The sequence below is a fragment of the Gallinula chloropus genome (genome assembly GCF_964237585.1).
Source record: "Gallinula chloropus genome assembly, chromosome: 3".
Lineage (NCBI taxonomy): Eukaryota > Metazoa > Chordata > Aves > Gruiformes > Rallidae > Gallinula > Gallinula chloropus.
In genome coordinates this window covers 105,350,971-105,370,564 of record NC_140087.1, presented here as the reverse complement: position 1 = coordinate 105,370,564, position 19,594 = coordinate 105,350,971, and positions in this window count along the sequence as shown.

The following is a 19,594-nucleotide window of genomic DNA, read 5'->3' as shown; positions in this document are numbered from 1 at the left end:
CACCTGAACTAAAGCTCTTGCTATTAGTTTGAGTGTCCTTTGCTTGCCCTGCTCAGTTTATTGCACATCTCTTGTTTAAGGCAACAGGCAGATGAAACCAGCAGATGAACAATGAAGAGGGATGAATTAGTTAATGTTGCACTTGCATACATCAAGTGGATCAAATTCCCAGGCTGATTTGGGTTGGAAGGACCTCAAAGACCATCTAGTTTCACCCCTCCACCATGGTCAGGGCCACCCTCCATTGGTTGCACAATGCACCCTGCAACCTGGCCTCGAACACTGCCAGGGAGGGGGCAGCCACAGCTTCTCTGGGCAACCTCTTCCACTGCCTCCTAGCAAGTTTTATTAAGACAGTGTAAAATATGACACAATTCATATTAAAAGCTTGCCAAATATATTGATACGGTTCAATCCAGACAAAACAATAAAATTTTTATGTATATTCAGTGTGGGTCAGTAAGCAATGCTGAAGGGGAAAATATTAACCTTTCAGGTCCAGGGTTTACACTTGTTCTGTAGGACTTTCAACAAAGGCTTACTGTGGTAATTCCTCTTTTGCAACTACACTGCAGTAACTCCTCGTTGGGAAATGTTTACCCTCTTCGCCTTCTCTTGCAAAGCAAGAATGAAACCTCTTTCAAGCCAGCACCCAGCCAGCCAGTAGAAAATCGTTTGTCCAACACAGTTGGCATGTAATCCGTGACTTGAACTCAGCCATAGTTGTAAGAAAGCAAAACCTGACTGCAGCCTCACATGAGCACAGAGCCATTCCTGCTCAGCTCCTTGCCAAATGCCTTAAGAATGAAATCCTGTATTTACTACAGGGATGTGTCTAATACTGTTGCCACTAGTGGCATTAAAGCAAGGATCAGGAAGCCTACCACCTGCACTTGGAAAACGTGTAGAAAGCTACCATGTCCGAATGCAACATCTTTTCTGGGTATCCCTGTAAAAAGGGACAGCGAATGGAGCTTTCCAAAGCAGACTACATCCTGCTTCATGATCAGCTAGCACACTGTTGCAACTAAATACTAAGCTACATAATGATGCTTAGGAAACCTTTAAAAAAACACAAACCCCAAAAAACAAATTATCAAGAGAACAGAAAAGCCTACCTTCTGTCCAAATCAGATCAAGATTCCTACTGCTCCATGGCTGTGGCCTCTTATCACTTCAGATTGTGTTCTCATGCTTCCTAGTGATGCATAACACTTCAAGGAGAACATAAAGTACCAGCAAGAAGAAAGAAAAGGCAACTGGAAGGAGCTCTAAGGGCACAAAATACTGAGAAACAGGTACTGGCATGTCACAGTGCTGAAAGCCACCAGTTGCAGCACCAGCCAGTAGAAAATTCTGCCTTGCAGTTTGGCTCTGGGCTAGGAGCTCCCAGGAAATACAGATAGCGAAGGTACAGAACTACAGAGCAATCCACCTGCTGAACAGAGCTTACCCCAATAAATATTTTGTTCATTAGAGATTCAGTGTTGATCACAAAACTCAATACAAACATCAATACTTCAGAGGTCCTGAGAATGAGCGTACCAAATCAGACTTGAGACACAGAAAACAAGAAGTTGATCAACAGTTCAGACTCCAAACTCTGCCACAGCCAACGTCAGTCTCATTTACGTGGTTTTGCAGACTGTGGTCCCTATGTAGTAATACTGAATTTTTGAGAAGCATGTTAATACAGCACATAATTTTCTATGACAGCATCCCAACGCAAGCTGGGAGTAGGAAACCGCTTTAGCGATAATGTGTTCAGAGCAGTCTCTTCTACTAACACTATTTACTTCTGCAGCCATGTGAGTTTCCACACTGAAAAGGAGCCACTGCATAAGGAGACAGAAATGACTGAAGTCTCACTGCCGGAACAACATGTTAATATATTTAAAACACAGCTGTTACAAATTCTGGGAGGTGGGTATGGAGGGGAAAGGAATTTTTCATTACTTCTGCTGGACAATTAATGAATTAAGTGCTTACAAACTGGAGTTCTGAACAGTAATCCCTTAGTTTTTGACCCACCTACACAGACTACATTTTCAAGTGAGAACAAGTGGCCGGCTTGATCTCTGGTAAATTCAGAATAGAACAATTCTTTCTTTCTAGGCTTCAAGAAGTTGCAGAAATCAGTGAAACAGAAATACTGTGAAGACTTCTGAAGAACTCGGTGAAAGCAGGAAATAATGAAACTTTCTTCCATGCAAGTCATTCAAGAAATCAAAACAGTATGATTTTTCTTATCACGCTGCAGTCAAGTATTTCACTGCACAGTAGGGCAAGCTGCAGTAAAACTGTCAACACTTCAGATACATGACCTAAGTGAGAAAACAGTTACTAAAGGATATGGTTAAATAAAAGAGTCATACACAGAATGCTTTAACTGGTGGGTCTTTTCCCACCAAGCAAGACTTAAAATAGAGCTTTCAAAAGAATCTAAATTTCAGCTTTAGATTAGGGATGGGTTCCAGTCCCTTCTCCTCCTAGACAGCCAGTTAATCGGGCACACTTAAGTCATCTGCCTTCAGGAATTACCATAATCTGAATTTACTGACATGATGGAAAACAGCTCTTTTAGAAGTCAAGAGAAGGGATTTAAATGGGATTTAAAATTTGTTCTCATTCCTGTTGTCCCTCTTTGTCAAAATAGCTCTAGTTAAAATAATCCAAGCTACTAGATGAAATCAAGCACATCTGCTACAGTACAGTTTTGGTTTTATATATATAAATAAATATAAATGTATATATAATCCAGGCTACCCTTCTTCCCACACAAAGTCAAACACATCTGTCACAGTACAATTTTATGTTTAATATATAAGGTATGTTTATATATTGTGTATACATTTACTATTTATAAATGTATAAAATTATAAATCTCCAACAATTTCTCCAGATATTTTTACTTTTGTGGGGAAAAAAAATAAATACATTCACATTTTTTAAGTGGAATCATCCCCGAAAGGCTACTACACCACACTCTGGAACTGGCACTGCCACATCTGCGAACCAAAGGTTTTGATTCTGACCTCAACAAATCTGAGCCTTCTTACATAGCCACAGCTGGAGCTGACTGCACACAATTTGATAGCTGTCTCCAAAAAAACCCAGGTCAACAGGGATCAGTTTATGCAACTGTGTCTGAGGGTGCAGCACCAGCCCTGCAGCATGGACTATATGTTACCCAGAGTTTGAGCTTGATGCTTGTTTTCCTCTGTTCCTAGGCTCTGCCAAGGACTCAGAAGGATTTATATGGCTAAGGAAATATGTGAGAAACCTGTGTAACATAATGGACCAGTTAGCAATTATTTTTTGTTGGTGTTGCCAGTTGTTGTTATGCAGCTGTACCATAAGGCCGTTTAAAAGTCCCTCTATGAAACAAGTTAATAAATAGATTAATCTACTATGTAGATTTCACGGTTATGAAAATTGGCAGGTTGACTTATTATCACTCACTTAACCAACCCCAGTTAGTTACTGGCATCAATCGCTGTCTGTGAGTCTTCCTCCTCACAGAACTGCTTGGGAGGTAAAAAGAGTAATTCTCTCTGCCACGTCTCGCAAACTAACACACAGAAGACTGGATTTATACAGATGCTTTGGTGTTTAGAGACGACTAACTTGCGGAGGCTTGGTGCCTACCTTAGGTTTTTAACTCCTGCCAAATGCCTGTTTCTTAAGGCTCACTCATAAATCTGATCCGCAATCGACCACAGAAGTCCAGTGGAAACCGGTTGTCCTTTGAATTCCAGAAAACCCCAACCAATAGAGCCACGTGTTGTCTTCCAGCAGTGTAAGAGGCTGCTGTTTTCAGGCATAACTCTTTTCAACACGTAAGACAATTCAGCCTGTACAGAATACTGCAGAAAGTCATGTCAACACATAGTCTATCATGAACTCTTCAGGCCTGGCCTTTAAGCCCTTACACTGGCTAATCATCAACTCCAAAATCACCGTATCTGTTCTTATCTTCAAACTATTCCAGGGCCCAAACCCAGAAGAGATAAAAGACCATGTAAAAGCTTAGAGAACTGTCAGCAACTTCAATCTCCTAGCCAATATAGCACGTGGGAAACAGGCTCTTCCTTGAGTTGAAACAATTATTCCAGGGATTTCAGTCCACCCCATGAATAGCCACTATTTTTCTTTACCTTCCAGGAAAAAAATATTCAACATGTACATATTTTTATATTACATATACATGTATGTGTATATTAAATATATATGTAATATAAAAATATATACATGTACAAAGCAAACATTCCAATGCCCAAGAAAAAAGGTAACAAGTAGCTGGTTTCTTACTAATGAAAGGGTACCTGAACAAACAGCATCAAGAGTGGGGAAAAAAGTAAAAAAACTACTGGACTACTACTGGGACAAGTTGCTGTAAGGGGAAGTTAAACGGCCAACAAAACCAAACACTTTTGCTAAATACCTGGTTAATTTTTTTCTTTTTTGTCTTTTCCTGATAAATTAAAAGTACTGTGTAAGACCAAAAAGCTGAGCATTTATACAGCTTGGTTTGATTAGGGCACAGACTATGAAAGACTTCAAATATCAGGAAAGTAACAGATAGCTTCTAGATCTGTGGCTCTGACTAGGTTGAAAAAGACCTTTAAGATCAAATCCTCTACTAAACCATATCCCTAAGTACCTCAACTACCCATCTTTTAAACACATCCAGGGTCGGTGACTCAACCCCCTTCCCCTGGGCAGCCTGTTTCACATCTCGACAACTCTTTCAGTGAAGAACTTTTTCCTAACTTCTAATCTGAACCTGCCCTGGTGCAGCTTAACGCCATTCGCCCTTGTCCTATCACCTATAAGGTTGATACTGCCTATCAAACATGTGGGTGCACAGAGAGGAAAAGATATGAAGACAAACACCGAATCCAGATTTTTAAAACTGTGGCTTCACTATTTAGAACTGTAGCTTTAGTATTTACAGTATTCTAAAGAAATACTATAAATAGATACACTGCAAGCTCATCCTCCGTCCATGTAGAAGTACCTCAGAGAACAATATCATTTCATGCATCCCCCAAAATGCAGCTGCTGAATCATGTCACAGAGCCAAAGGCTTTTCTGACCTTGAGTTTGCCTGTTCGTCACCTGCTCTGGTGCCACTGTGGCTTCTGGAAGTGCTGCCAGACAGCAGGAACCTGAAATAAACTGGGTGTGGCTGTTATCGAGGTCCCACAGGCAGGGGTGAAAATATTTCAAAGAAAAAAAAAAATCACTTTACTCTGTGTGAATAAACCATCAGGCAGAAGGGAAAGAACTGGAAGATTCAAAGCTATCGAGAAAAAAAACCCACACAACTATCATTTAATAAAAGAAAAAAGGAGTGAAAAGGAAGAAAGAACACAGGAAAGGGAGAAATGTGGAGAAAATGAGGGAAAGATCTTTCTGACTTCTCCCAGAACTGTATTTTTTTATACAGAGTATAAGAAAAACTGAAGCAGAATTCCACTGTGTTATACCCCAAATGTTCAATATCCCCAAAAGATGACATTAGCAAATGGACAGAAATGTGGGAATATTAAAGAATATTGGTCTAAACTCCCGTGTCTAATTTGTATTTGCTGTAAGAGAGGTTAAATGAGTCCTGGAGCAACAGAGCACCTCAGGTAAGAGCTGGGAAGTCCTTGCACCATCTCACTTTAAACCACTGCAATTCCCAAACCCTCAGCAGCCAGAAAGACAAGGATTAAAGATAATTTGAAACAGCTAGGCCAAGATAATAGCATTTTAAAAGCATCCTCCTTGCTGAGTATGACAATTCCACCCCCATCGTCCTGGAGAAAAAGCCTAGATGCTGTAGCATCTATCACCTGGATCTGAAGCTGGCATGCATGCAATACATCTTGCCCTGGGAAGAATGTGCCTGCCCATCTCATTTGCTTGCTTTAAGAGTCACAAACCCATTAGATACTCATCAAAAACTTCCATGAACTTTGATGAAATTCCTCATTAAAACTCCCATATACTTCAATGCAGCGAAATGCCTTCAAATCCTAGTGCAAGACCAAGGTACCATCTACAAATTGTCATAGCAACTACTATGCCCATGCAAAAGCGTGGAAGATGATGAGTTAAATCATTAACAATTGAAATGTAAGCTCTGTAAGTATTCTAAAGATAGAAAAAAGTATCAGCTGCATACAGAATCTATGAAATAAGACAGATTTTCTTTATGTGAAAAGTGGCACTTTTTACTTCACACAATCACTGGGTTGGAAAAGACCTGTAAGATCATCAAGTCCAACCATTCCCATCCTAAACTAAACCATATCCATTAAGTACCTCATCTACCCTTTTTTTAAACACATCTGGGGATGGTGACTCAACCACCCCCCTGGGCAGCCTGTTCCAGGCCCTGACAACTCTACCGGTAACAAAATTTTTTCTAATATCCAATCTAAACCTGCCCTGGCACAGCTTCATGCCATTTCCCCTTGTCCTGTCTTCTGTCACCTGGCTGAAGAGACAACTCCCACCTCTCTACAACCTCCTTTCAGGTAATTGTAATCAGGTCTCCCCTCAGCCTCCTTTTCTCCAGACGAAGCACCCCCAGCTCCCTCAGCTGCTCCTCATATGATTTGCCCTCCAGGCCCTTCACCAGCCTGGCTGTTCTTCTCTGGACTCGTTCAAGGACCTCAATGTCCTTCTTATGATGAGGAGCCCAGAACTGGACACAGTACTCGAGGTGTGGCCTCACCAATGCAGAGTACAGGGGCACAATTACCTCCCTAGACCTACTGGCCACACTGTTTTTGATACAAGCCAGGATGCCATTGGCCTTCCTGGCTCTCTGGGCACACTTCTGACTCATATTCAAACTGTAGTCAACCAACACCCCCAGGTCCTTATCTGCCTGACAACTCTCCAGCCAGTCTCCCCCAAGCCTGTAGCACTGCATGGGGTTATGTCTCATGTGCAGCACTCCACACTCCATTGTTTTCTCCCCAAATTTCAAGAAACCAGATAGAAGACTACTGTTATTGAAACTGTAATGAGACTTCAAGATCAAGCACAGACTAAAACAGCCTACTGGCATCATGATCACAGGTACAAGAGTTCAGGGAGGAAAAAACCCCCTCTCCACTGTCAGATGAATATAACAAAAGCAGTGTAATCTTTCTTGAAAGGAGCTGTGATATAAAAAAGCCATTTCAACAGATGCCAGCAACAACCAGAAGGATTTCAGAGTAAAACAGCTATTGACTTGGCTTTTTGATTTTGCCTTCTGAAAACAAAAAAGAAGTCAAATTCTTTTCCTGGCTGAACATTTGCAGATTTTGCTTCTACTGTAAGAAAGCTGACAGTTACTAAGTTTTCAGAACAAGCCAAACTCTCTCAGCCTGTCTTCACAGCAGAGGTGCTCCAGCCCTCTGATCGTCTTTGTGCCTTCCTCTGGACTCAATCCAACAGCTCCGTGCCCTTCTTGTACTGTGGACTCCAGAGCTGGACGCAGGCGTGGTCCAACAAGAGCAGAGGGGCAGACACCTTCCTTGATCTGCTGGCCATGCTGGTTTTGATGCAGCCCATGACACAATTGGCTTTCTGGGCTGCAAGAGCACAATGGCAGCTCACGTTGAGCTTCTCACCCACCAACAGCCCCAAGTTCTTCTCCTCAGGGCTGGTCTCAATCCATTCTCTACCCAGCCTGTAGTGGTTCTTTTAATTGCCCCAACCCACCTGCAGGACCTTGTACTTGGCCTTGTTGAACATCATGTGGTTCGCACGGGCCTACCTCTCAAGCCTGTCAAGGTCTCAGCTCCCTTTACAGTCATGGTCCATTGGCGCCTAATTTGGTGCTGACTATTCGGGCAATTCTGCTAGCCAAACCAACTAGACCCCTAGTACTAGATACAGGTAGCCACCTGCATTTAAACTACTTTCAATCTTAGGCCTCTTGCTGGCCCTAACTCCCTCACAATGAAAGCAGCCCAAATGCGAATCTGACAGAATTCAACATCTCCAAGTGAGATAAGAGGAAGCGAACCTAAAAGAAACAGGTCTTGTCTGAAGCCAGTTGTAACCTGAGCACACAACTTGCAACAACCCCTGAATACTGCCTGGCACTGAAAAGTCACTCAAGACGGAATTACATTCTAGCTTATGAAGGCCACAGTAATAACAAGGGCACAGACAATTCCAATGCTCTCCAGGGTAACATTTCATTTCAGTATTTTCCAGAAACTCATAAACCACCCAGTCAAAACCAACCACTTTGCTATGCCTTTCCTCCCATGCCTTACATTTTCCCAACTCTTTCTTCCGCCCACCCCTTTCCTTGCTTCCTCCTATTCTTTCCCTCCTCCTTGCTTACAAGGAACTGATGAATTAGTGCACTCCAAGCAGTCTCCACAAGGACAATAAATCAGTAAGGCACAGTTTCAAACTTTAACCTACCACAAGGCTTTTCCTTCTCCACAGTTGACTCTCTCAGAAAAGCAAGAGCTATGTTTACACAAAGCCCTAGTAACAAGAAGATTGAGTTGTACGTTTTTTTTTCTTTGCTGGGGGGAGAGAAAAGCCTTAGAAGCTTAAAACTAGAAACTACATTTGAAGTTATGCAAAATTACTGAGAAAATGCAAATATGGGCAAGCTCTAGTTCTGAGATACTCAGAGACACCAGCTGAGCAACTCCCATTTCCACCGAAACATTCACTAGGTGCACTGCCCAGTGCATACTTGCACTGTGCACTACAAGTCTCAGGTAGAAGAACAAATCACGTGTGATTGGAAAAGCCCACTGCAAACCTTACTGTCTGTCACTTGTACACTAGCAGAAGAGCTCAGGTTTTAGCTACAGACCACATCTTCTGTAAGACAACATATACACAAGTACCTTCCTCTTATATGCTACACTTGAACTGCAAAGCAGATATATCAGTAGCTGAAAACATTAGACTGGGGTGAGGTTTGGTTAATTTACCCACAGCACACTTTGTTCCTGTCACTCAGTAACAAGGACCAAATTCCAGGCAGATATTTGTAAGAGACAGCATTTTTCACAGATCCCAGTGTGGAAAGCAAATTTCCAGTCTCATGCCCCAGATCTGCCCCTCAAGAGATTAGAGTGTTGTTCTCACTTAACTCTGAAGGGTTATCTTCCACCAACAATATTAACAGAGAAAAGAACCAACAGAACACATATAGTCAATAGGACTAGGAAGAAAATACCATGGAAGTACAAGAGAAAGAGTCTTCACAGAAGGAGTAAAGTTTCATAGAAATGTTTCATAGAAACACAGTAATTACAGCCAGCAGGAAAGTTACTTTTACATTATCCAAACCTATGCCTAAAATCAGCAACTCCAGCTAAGAAGTTGGACAGCTTCTCTGCAGAAGTAACAGTTTCTGTTATACCATATAGCACTGTGCATCAGCTGTGACCCAGAAACACCCTTCTATCTTCAGAAGACAGAAAAGTACAGCAGATTCGAATTAGATGGTACGGTATACAAACTCAATCACCAGACTAAGCATAAGAAGAAACTTCTGTAGTCTAAATCCCATCCTAAAATAGTCTTTCTATTGTTGGTGCCTAAACAATAAGATTTTCTAAGGTAACAACCTACATTTCCTATACTCTGAGAGGAAAGAAAGTGATTTTGCAGGCCTTCAGAGGAAGATCACGTGTCTAACACCAGACACCTCAACCAACAGAAGAAACCCACCCAAACAGGAGAAAAAAAACCCAAACAACACATCACATCTTTCTGGAAGAATTACACTTCCTGGCAACAAATCCAATGGCCTAGGCTGTGCAATGGACTGAATTATAGATCAGTAAGATGTTGGGGGTTTTTTTTATCCCTCTCAAACACAAGACAACTCTCATACAGCCTGTTCAATATATCCTGTAAACAGGATCTAGCCTGATCAACTACTAGCTCCTCCCTGTTTCTCTTAATAGTACTATCAAATTTACTAAGTGGGTAACAGAAGAAGAGATTTTAGAATTCCTGTACCTCACCAGTCAGCCTTATGTATTATCTGCTACTTCACATGACAGAAGTTGTATTTGTGAGCTAGGATGTTTACAAGCAGCTTCTGACCTAACAAACTTGGTAACACAAATCTCTCTCTGCACACCGTAAAAACCCAACTGATTATTTCCCTGCATCCTCCTAAGTTTTATTTTCTTTGTCTTTTTATCTCCTTTCCTACACATAATTCTGTTGCTCTGATTTCCTCCTGCTTGATACAGCCTGCCCTCTTCGCATCACATCACCTACATCACAATCCAGCTTGAGTCTCACCTCCACAGTACCCCAGGGAGAACAGCCCAGGTCAACCAAAGGAGAGAGGTCAGGGCATCCTGCTGGGAAACCAGCTTGGATCAAGCTTTTGTCTTCTCAGACAGGAACAGTTTGCCTTTTTTAGGCACAGTATTATAACATTTAGTTCTATTACCATGTGTGCTAATATCTCAGTCATACCAGCTTGATACATACAGTGTCATTTGTGCAGAGTTTTCTTGTGTGTGTGTGTTTTACAGAACTACACATTGCAACTCCATTTCTCCCTATTCTGATGTGACATTCAACCAGCACTTGTCACACTGGCTAAAGAGCTCACAGACTGATTCTTACTATGCAATCCCACTTTGATTAGGGCAAATGTTTAATTAGGTCAGGTTTCTTCCTCCGTTCTTATCGTGATCCATTCAAGCCTCTAACACTGGCCTTGGAAGACCTTCAACAAACAAAATCAACAGAGTTCTCCTGTCAGTGTGAACTGCCAAAAGATTGTACACACCAAAAAAGGATGAACTAAATCATCACCTGAGTTACAAGAAACTGCATAGGTAAACAGCTCAGTTTAGTCGTGCGCATCTCAGACACATCAGCCAGTACCTACCACATCACATAGGCTGGTGGGTGGATGAACAGTGCATTAGCTGCCTGAGTGCTTGTTTTCCTTCTCCTGTCCCTCTGCAGAGCAAGAATCAACATTTGCAGTATTTTCAGAGGTTATTAGCCTCAATATCAATCCCAGCTCTTCCCCTTCATGGTGATATTACCATTCATAGCAATGCTTGCTGCTTTGGTGGGGGTTTTTTATTGTCTGCAACAGCAATGGCTGAAAAACCAAAACGGAAGGCTGAAGTGCTAAGGGCACATAGAGAGAGCAGAAGGGTAAGAAAGGAAAGAATGTGGGCTCACCACAGTGGAAACACTCCTTTCAGGGCTCCCCACCCTGAAGTTGTCTAGATAACAAGTACCAAGTTACAGACTGTTGATGCAGGAACATAGGCAGGGGAACACTACTGGGATTTTCCCTGTATCACTTTGTAAACTTGAGCACAGCTCTTAAGAATAAATCAGTAAGTGTTGGGCCTTGGTTTATTACTTCTAGCTTCCACTTAGTTTTCTCATCTTACTTGTTGATGATTTGTTGTAAGTTAAGATGCTTTTGGAGCTTGAACTACAGCTTTTCTTTGCTCATTTATAACAAAGCTTTAAGAACAAACTACTGGCAGTTCTGCATTTGTAAATGGCTTTCCCTGCCAATTAATTCATTTAGTAAGGACAGAATGGAGCTGAAGACTTTCCGCTTTTTTCACCTTTTATATTATTATGGAAGAGACTTGGCTTTTGAGTTACCCAAACAGAACAGATGGTGAAAATAATTAAAAGAAAATACAAAATCACTATAGAATAAGATAAATCGTAAATCAGTATAGAATAAAAAAGTAAGCTTTAACATCTCAGGTGATATGAATTGCAATTAAAAGCAACATTTTTGCATTGCTTGCTGGTGCACCTAGACCATATTAACCCCTCCCAAAATAGGCACACACTTTGCAATGGGAAGTCAGTTCTGGCATGTTGGGTATAACCCACATTGCATATTCATGGGAGCAGTTTTGTTTTTTATGGGTCGCAGTGCTGACCTGCTTACTAGCAGAGAGCACATTGGGCACAGGAATAGAAGACATGTACATCTTCTTCACAGTTTCCCAGCAGAGAGATGTGGCATGCAGCATTAAAGCAAGGGAAATTTGCACTGACTTACTCTGGCAAGGAGGACATTTCTAGAGCAGCTTAAGTTGTGCTCATCATTCTAGGGATTTATAAAGGAGAGCTTTAAGAACAAAACAGGTAAACAAAGAGCATTCCTCAATGAGTATTGATGGTTTTTAAAGGAAGTTAACATTACCAGAATGGAATCATTTTACTTTCTGAAGAAGGAAACCAAATACATCACTGGCACTTACACTTAAAGCATTGATACACACAATGTATTCCCTAAGCCACTTTGTAAGATGAGCTCCTTCTACAAGTCCAAGCGATCAATCCATTATCTAAAAAGCTGACTAAAATTTGTCCCACAAAAACAACACCCACAAAACATCTAACAGCTCTTTGAAGACATACTTTTCCCTCTGTAAAAAATCTACATCAAGCTTCTCCCTTTAGACAACAGTTATGCCTGAAAAATTCTTTTCAGAAGTTTACCAGACACTCAGATGGTTGCTCCCCACTCTAACAGCCCGTTTATTAACAGGAATCCAACCAGCTACCTTAAACACTACATCAGGTCTTGCTCCATACCATAATATACCCGGAGTAGGGTCAGTGTCAGTCTCAGACTGCAAACTCCACTGAGAAAGGGTATTTTCTTCTATGCCTGCACAGCACGTGCTGCAGCAGACCACAGATTTCAGAAGTTAACATTAATGCAAAGTTACAAAAGGGTTCAACTGATATTAATACCCTTGTACTAAGTTCCATGCCTCAAAAAAAAAAAAAAAAAAAGGGTGAGTAGCTGACTTTAGTGGACAACCATTTTCTCTAAACCCTCCTGGGTGTTGGGAAGTATCTTTACAACAGTGTTTGTCAGAGCAGTTTTGACTCCTAATTTCCTCCCTATTGTATGCAGCAAAGCCATTATGTGAAGCCATTTACAGTTTCAGTTTTTTAAAAAAAAATTAAGCAGAAGATACTTAGAAACAAAATTTTACTGGAAAAAGTTAGTATTAAAAAGGCCAAATTAAAAAAAAAAACTATTACAGATTTCTACACTTTCCAGGGGCCACATGTTGAACATTTTAGATAGTAGGAATCCTTCCAAGTTCAGCTCGTGCTTTCCCAAACCAAACAAAGGCCTAAGCCACAGAAGCCTGCCCTCTTTTCAGCTTCTGGGAAGACCACAGATGAGGCTGTTCATTATGGTCCCAGCCAAGTAACATGGTAAACACATTCTGTCCACTCAGTCTTGAGACATACCCTCCTATTTAAAGGGAATCCACTGTACTAAGAAATAAATCTTTTTTGGTAGATTCTGTAATTGTTACTTTTTCCTATTTACTTCAATGGTCGCTATAGTGCTTTATGTTAAGGAAGCCATGAAAGAGCAGCCACAGTGGTCTGACACCAGTTTAAAACAGAGATGTTTGGAAAGGAATTGTTCCAGAGGTTCTCGACAACATGGGCTGCAATCCACTACTTAAAATACACTTTTGTGGTTTGTTTTTATATATTCCTAGTAACAAACTCAATCTGATTGCTCTCTCTTGGTTGACTTTATTGCACCCAGCAATCTAGGAGGCCAATAATAGAAATTTAATTTAAAATACGGTTATTAATGTTCCTAAAGATAGACTATTACATGAGTAAGTTGCCTCACAGGCCTGAAGTAATTCTCCAGATTTTTTTCTTCTTTTTGGTCAAAGGACAATAAGTGCTTGGCTAGAAGAGCTCTACATGCTTTCAGAATGAAATAGTTTGTCAATATTAAAACAGACAGGAAGAAAACTTTTAGAAGGAAGGAACTAACCCTGGAACATCTCTGAATTCCTATTCTGTATTTAAAGACACCCCCCACCCCCCGTGCCAAAGAACGAATGCTTAATCATCAAAGGTATCCCGCATTTTTTTTCTGAAATCCTTGGTTCATCAAAGTTGTCTACGTATTTTTCCCTCATTAACTGGCAAAGACAGTCCTTCAGTTTCCTTCCAGCATGAAACCAATCAAGTAGATTCAAGAGCAAAGCAGTACTACTTTGAAACAAGAGGGAGGAGCACGGTAGCTGGCTGTTGCTTCTTCAGAAGTGTTAGAACAAGCCATTTGGACACATAAGGGCATCTCCTTTACGCTTGGCACAATTGGGAGCAAGAGCATCACAGACTTGCACAAAAGTTACTTTTGCTGTTTAACCCACTAATATTTAGAAAAGGCAAGGCAAATAAAATGCATTAACTGCCAAACAAATTATTTCAGGGAGCAAATCTACATAACCTAAGGTACCAAATGCAAAGTTTTTAGCTGAAATGTTACTACCCAGGGAGTGTTGGCTACCCAGGGAGGATGTGGAGTCTCCGTATGTGGAGACATTCAAGACCTGTCTGGATGCCTATCTGTGCAATATGAACTGGGGGGTTGGACCCGATGATCTCTTGAGGTCCCTTCCAACCCCTATGATTCTGTGATCTCATTTAGGTGGGGGCAAGGCCAGAGCAAAGCAGGGGTGGAAGAGCCCACAGTGGAACAGAAGATAGGAAATTCAGGGTTTCTTTGATCCATACATGCTGTGGTTTGACCCCAGGCGATAACGAGACACCTCACAGCTGCTCCATCAACCCTCCCCTGCCAATGGGACAGGGAGGAGAATGAAAAGACCCCCACCCAAATCAAACTCCATACCTCATGGCTTTAGATAAAGGCATTTTAACGATAACAAAGGAAAAGTGTTAATCAAAGTGATGAATATAAAATGAGTGATACACAAATGCAACTGCTCACCACCTGAGAAAAAACCTGATGCTCAGTCTGATTCTGAGCACTGATCCCAGGTTGCTTCCCCAGTTACATATGGAGCATGACGTTCTCTGGCAGGGAACATCCCTCTGGCCAGTTGGGTCAGCTGTCCTGGCTGTGCTCTCCCAGCTTCTTAGGCACCTGGCAGGGCGTGAGAAGCTACAAAGTCCTTGACTTAGTGCAGACACTGTAACTATCTAGCAACAACTAAAAAGAACTGTTATCAACATTATCCTCACACTAAATCCAAACCACAGCACCATATCAGCTACTAGAAAGGTAACTTTATACCAGCCAAAACCAGCCCAATACCCAACTCTGTGCTCAAAGGAGAATAGTGAAGTTCTTGCACCACACATACTACACCAGCTGTAAACCAAAGCAATGCTACATAAGCTTTAAGTCCCTTAGGTCCAATAGCTCAAGTTACACAACTGAGTTAAATGGGGAGTTTGGGGATATGACTGACAAAGCAACTAGGTCAGTAACTACTGGCACATTTGTAGTCTACCCATACTTTAAAAGAACAACAAAAAAATACTAATAAAAAGTCTACAGAAGACAGTGAAAATGAGAAGGATGTACAGAGCAAGAGACATCCAAATACAAGATTTAAAAACATCTAAAGCACACAGAGCTTTTACCTATGTGGTTGTTAGCAAATGAATAAAAGCAACTAACCATTGGTGAAAGTGCCCAATAAAGACAGCCAAAGCAATCAGTAGGAAAAAATAAGCACAAAGCAATATAGAAGGAATGGATTAGGGTCACAGAAAAACAGCACCAGAGAGAGAATTCAAGCTGCTGGGCAGAGACCTCTTCCCCTCACGCTGGTCAGAAATACAGGCTTTTGTGCTCGGGCAGAACACTTCAATACTGAGTGACAAGCTGGACTTAACTTCTAACCATAGGTTTAAATCAACTGACCTGTGATGAGGAGGATGCACCAATACCTGCTAGTGACCCAAAATAACTAGGAGGCCTGGGCTCCTGCAGCACCAGCAGTGACTGGAGTCTTAACAGATGGAAAAAAGCTGGCAAAGTGGTATGTAGTGCACAAGGCACATAATTATCCTATGTCATAACAAGTTTGTGCTTTTCTGCCTTGAAGTGTTTTCTTCTAGGGAGGCTGGCTTTGTATTTTTGGTTAAAGCTGAGTTGAGAAGCAGGTGTTGTGCTTGGAACAGCGAGGACTGAGTGGGCTCAAAGCTCCTGGAGAAGTTCCTTCCACATCCTCCTGAGAAAACTACTTCAACTTGGCCTATGACACACCAGCCACCAACCTGCTTCTTCCTTAACCTTGGGCTCTGGCATTTACAGAAACGGGAAGCAGCACCTCTAAATTACCACATAGTCATTAAAAGGATTGCTGATTAACATAGCAAGCTGTACACCAGCCTTCATCGAGGCAGCAAAGGGATGATGCTGACAGGTCCCCCTCTCTGGGAAGCAGAGCTCTTTGGCACCTTCATTCCCACTGCCAGTTCTTATCCTGAAGGATGGTTTCAAGCCAATGTGCAAATTTTACAGGAGAATGAAACTGAACTGAGATGTGCAGAAAGCAAGCAAGAATTAAAGAAAAATAAGGAAGAGCTCAATTTCTAGCTACTGGGGATGCGAGGATGATTCAGTAATACTAAGCAATACAGCAATCCCTGTTGGGATCAATATACTAACAGGAGAATCAAAAACTGATCAGAGACAGAATTAGAGGCCTCAATGTCTGAATCTAGGAAAGGGTATGAAAATTTCACATACTGCTGTAATTAACTTGTATAAGTTGCATTAAAAAACTAAATAAAAATGAATTTCTGCTAGTGAAAGCTCAGGAACTGAGTTTGTTATGCAGCCACAAGACCTTTTTACCAAAGGCAGATGTTTGCTGCAAGGACTGGTATGCAGTGGTTGCCTAACTCTTCTCTATGAAGGTCAAAATACACAACAGCAGTCAAGTGTCTTGACTTGTGCCTGTTTCCCTACTTCGCAGATTGTCAGTACATTCCAACACATTTAAATACTGGAATCCTACTGCTTCTGGCTTTTCCCTGATGCTTTGTGCATCTGCAGCAGTTGGTGTCCTCTGCTCTCTTCACACCTGCTGAACAGGAGAAAGAAAATTATCTATCCTCAACCCCACTGACTCTTCCAACCACTTTGTAACAGGGAAGCGGTCGGTTACGTGGAACCTGGAACACACTATTCAGAAAGCCAGTTTCACATGTGCACAGAGTCTCTTAAAAACCCCCAAACATTTGCAGTCAGATTTCAGTTCTACAGACTGCAAAAGGAGGGGACATAAATCTCCCATTTAGTTTTTGGTACATGGTACAACCCCAAAACCTCTTACTCCCGTTGCACTTACTGGAAACTAATACTAGGGTTTAAATAAAGTGAGAAAATAACCCCAAAAAGATAAAATCTCCAGTATTTGGAACACTCTCCCCTCCCCCCCCCCAAAATGCAACCTATGTCAAGTTATTTCAATAGGATGCTAAGTCCTTCTGTAGTAATAGTGATACCTTCAGAACTAAGAATTAAAAGCATTGAAGACTGAGAAGCCACTGCCTGGGTAGTGGCAACCACCCCATGTTGCTCTGCACAAGCCACAGGCCCTCACAGATCAACAGCCAAGCAAAGAAAGAAACATAGATAGCTCTTGAACAAGCTGATATAAATATATACTTTATAAATTTTGCCTACTATTAAAAAAAGTAATTTCCCACCTTCAAACCTTTCTTTGCTATTGGGATGGGGGAATTTTCTGTGGACTAAATCAAATAGGTTAATTTTTACATTCTGCTTCATGAACTAGAATTAAAACCAAACTATACTTTGTGGCTGTCACCACAGAAAGTCTTTGTCACCTCTGCACAGCAGTTCTTTCTTCTTGTCACAGGCCTGATACTCTGCTACTTGACTTCTGTAGGCAGATTATATTTACATTTTTACTAAATTCCATTTTAGCTGTCAGTTTTCTGCGTTGGACTGAGCCAAGCTATGCCTTTGGCTACTGCTACAAGACATAATATAATACTACTATTAATGCAAATTATGAATGTGTCACTGAAGCTAATCATCCACACTGCACACTTGTCACTAAATTACAGTACACTGACTCAGTTACAGAGGTCTCAGCTGCCATTAGGGTTACAGACAGCTACTTAGAAAACATTACATGAAGTAAAACCAAAATATTTTGATTGCTTTATTCCACAGCAAAAAGAAACATAACTGTTTTAAGGTTATAAACAATGAGATAGAAATAAACAACTCTAAGAAAACCCCACAATTTCAAGCCAATGCTAGATCATTAGAGAAGAATTTTGCCTTTTACTGGCACTAGCTTTCCCCATCTGCTCCCTTCTCTTTCTACTAATGAGCAGGAGCAAGCTACATGTATGAAAGCATCTCTAAAGATGACGAGACACACGAGCTTTTCTCTACACACTTTGGAAAGACCAACAAGTCTTGCCAGTATGTTTACTATGTCATGGACAGGAGTGGTGGGCTCTGGTCTGCTGGACAAGGAAAATCGAGAGGGCAACACTCCCCTGCTTTGTATTAATAGCCTGAACTATGTAGAGTACGTTCTTGCTTGTTACACAAATACCTCATGACTATCCGTACGCCACAAATATTTTCCAACACAGACCTCTGCCAGGATATGCTCCACTCCTGTAATCCCTCAGAGCCATTTCAGTGCCATTGGGCTGGCGGGCAGCAGCAGAAGTCAAAAACCTCAAGGCAGATTTCAGCTATGTACGTGCATGGTGTGTCAGAGCTGCTCCTCACATTGATCACAGAAGCCCAGAGTATTTCAGAAAGTGCCTCGAAGGGTTTGGGGATCTCTAGCAACACCTCAGCAGACAAGTGAAACAGGGTTGTGAGCACAAGCTGATCCAACCAGATGAAATAAAAAAAAAAGCAATGGCACTATAGAATTGTTTTTTGAACCTCACCTTGCTTTTTAAGCAAGGGATACAGAAAGCTGTATCAGGTATTTGTTTTAAATTATGTTCAATCTCTCTTCCTTTTTTTCCCATTTTGGTTCTTTGCTAGTAAAAGAGATGTGGAAAAATGAGATTTTTTCACTTAGTACTAAAAATGTAGGCAGAAAAAAAAAATCCCCAGTTGAAAACCATTTCAGCAAGCTTTACAACTAAACAGCACTTCTTTATGCTAAGACATGTTACCCAAGCTGAGTGTACAACTTGTTAGATTAAAACCTCAATACCTAAATTCAAGCCAATGAGGGCACGATTGTGTTTTTCTGATCACAGGGAAAAAACCTCTTGTGAAAAGCCAAGCAAACATCATTACACTTCAATAATTAAGCCAAAAACATGAGTTTGAAAGGAGAAAAAACCCAACACTTTAAATCTGTCAGCATATGACTTTTCAAAACTGTTTCCAGAAGATGCGTGTGCAAGTGGCATTGCTTGGGAAAATGGAAAGCTACCAACAGCGAATCACGAGCTCAGGCAAATGAAAAATCTAAAATGTCATTATTTCTGCATACAGCCATGGATTAGAGTCAGCATAATGCAGCACTTCCAGCTCTAGTGATATTTACAGGATGATCTTTTCCAGATTGCAAAGAGAAGTGAACAGACTTTAATTGTTCAAACAGAATTCTTACTGCTTTCTAGAAGACAAGATGATAAATATTTGCTTTGTTTTTAATTGACTGGAAATGCATTTATTAAATATATCAACAATTTGTTATGGAGTACATATAGACTTGCAACTGTCTCAAAAGGAAATCACTTCTTTATTTGGAGTGTGGATCTACTGCTGCTTAAAACT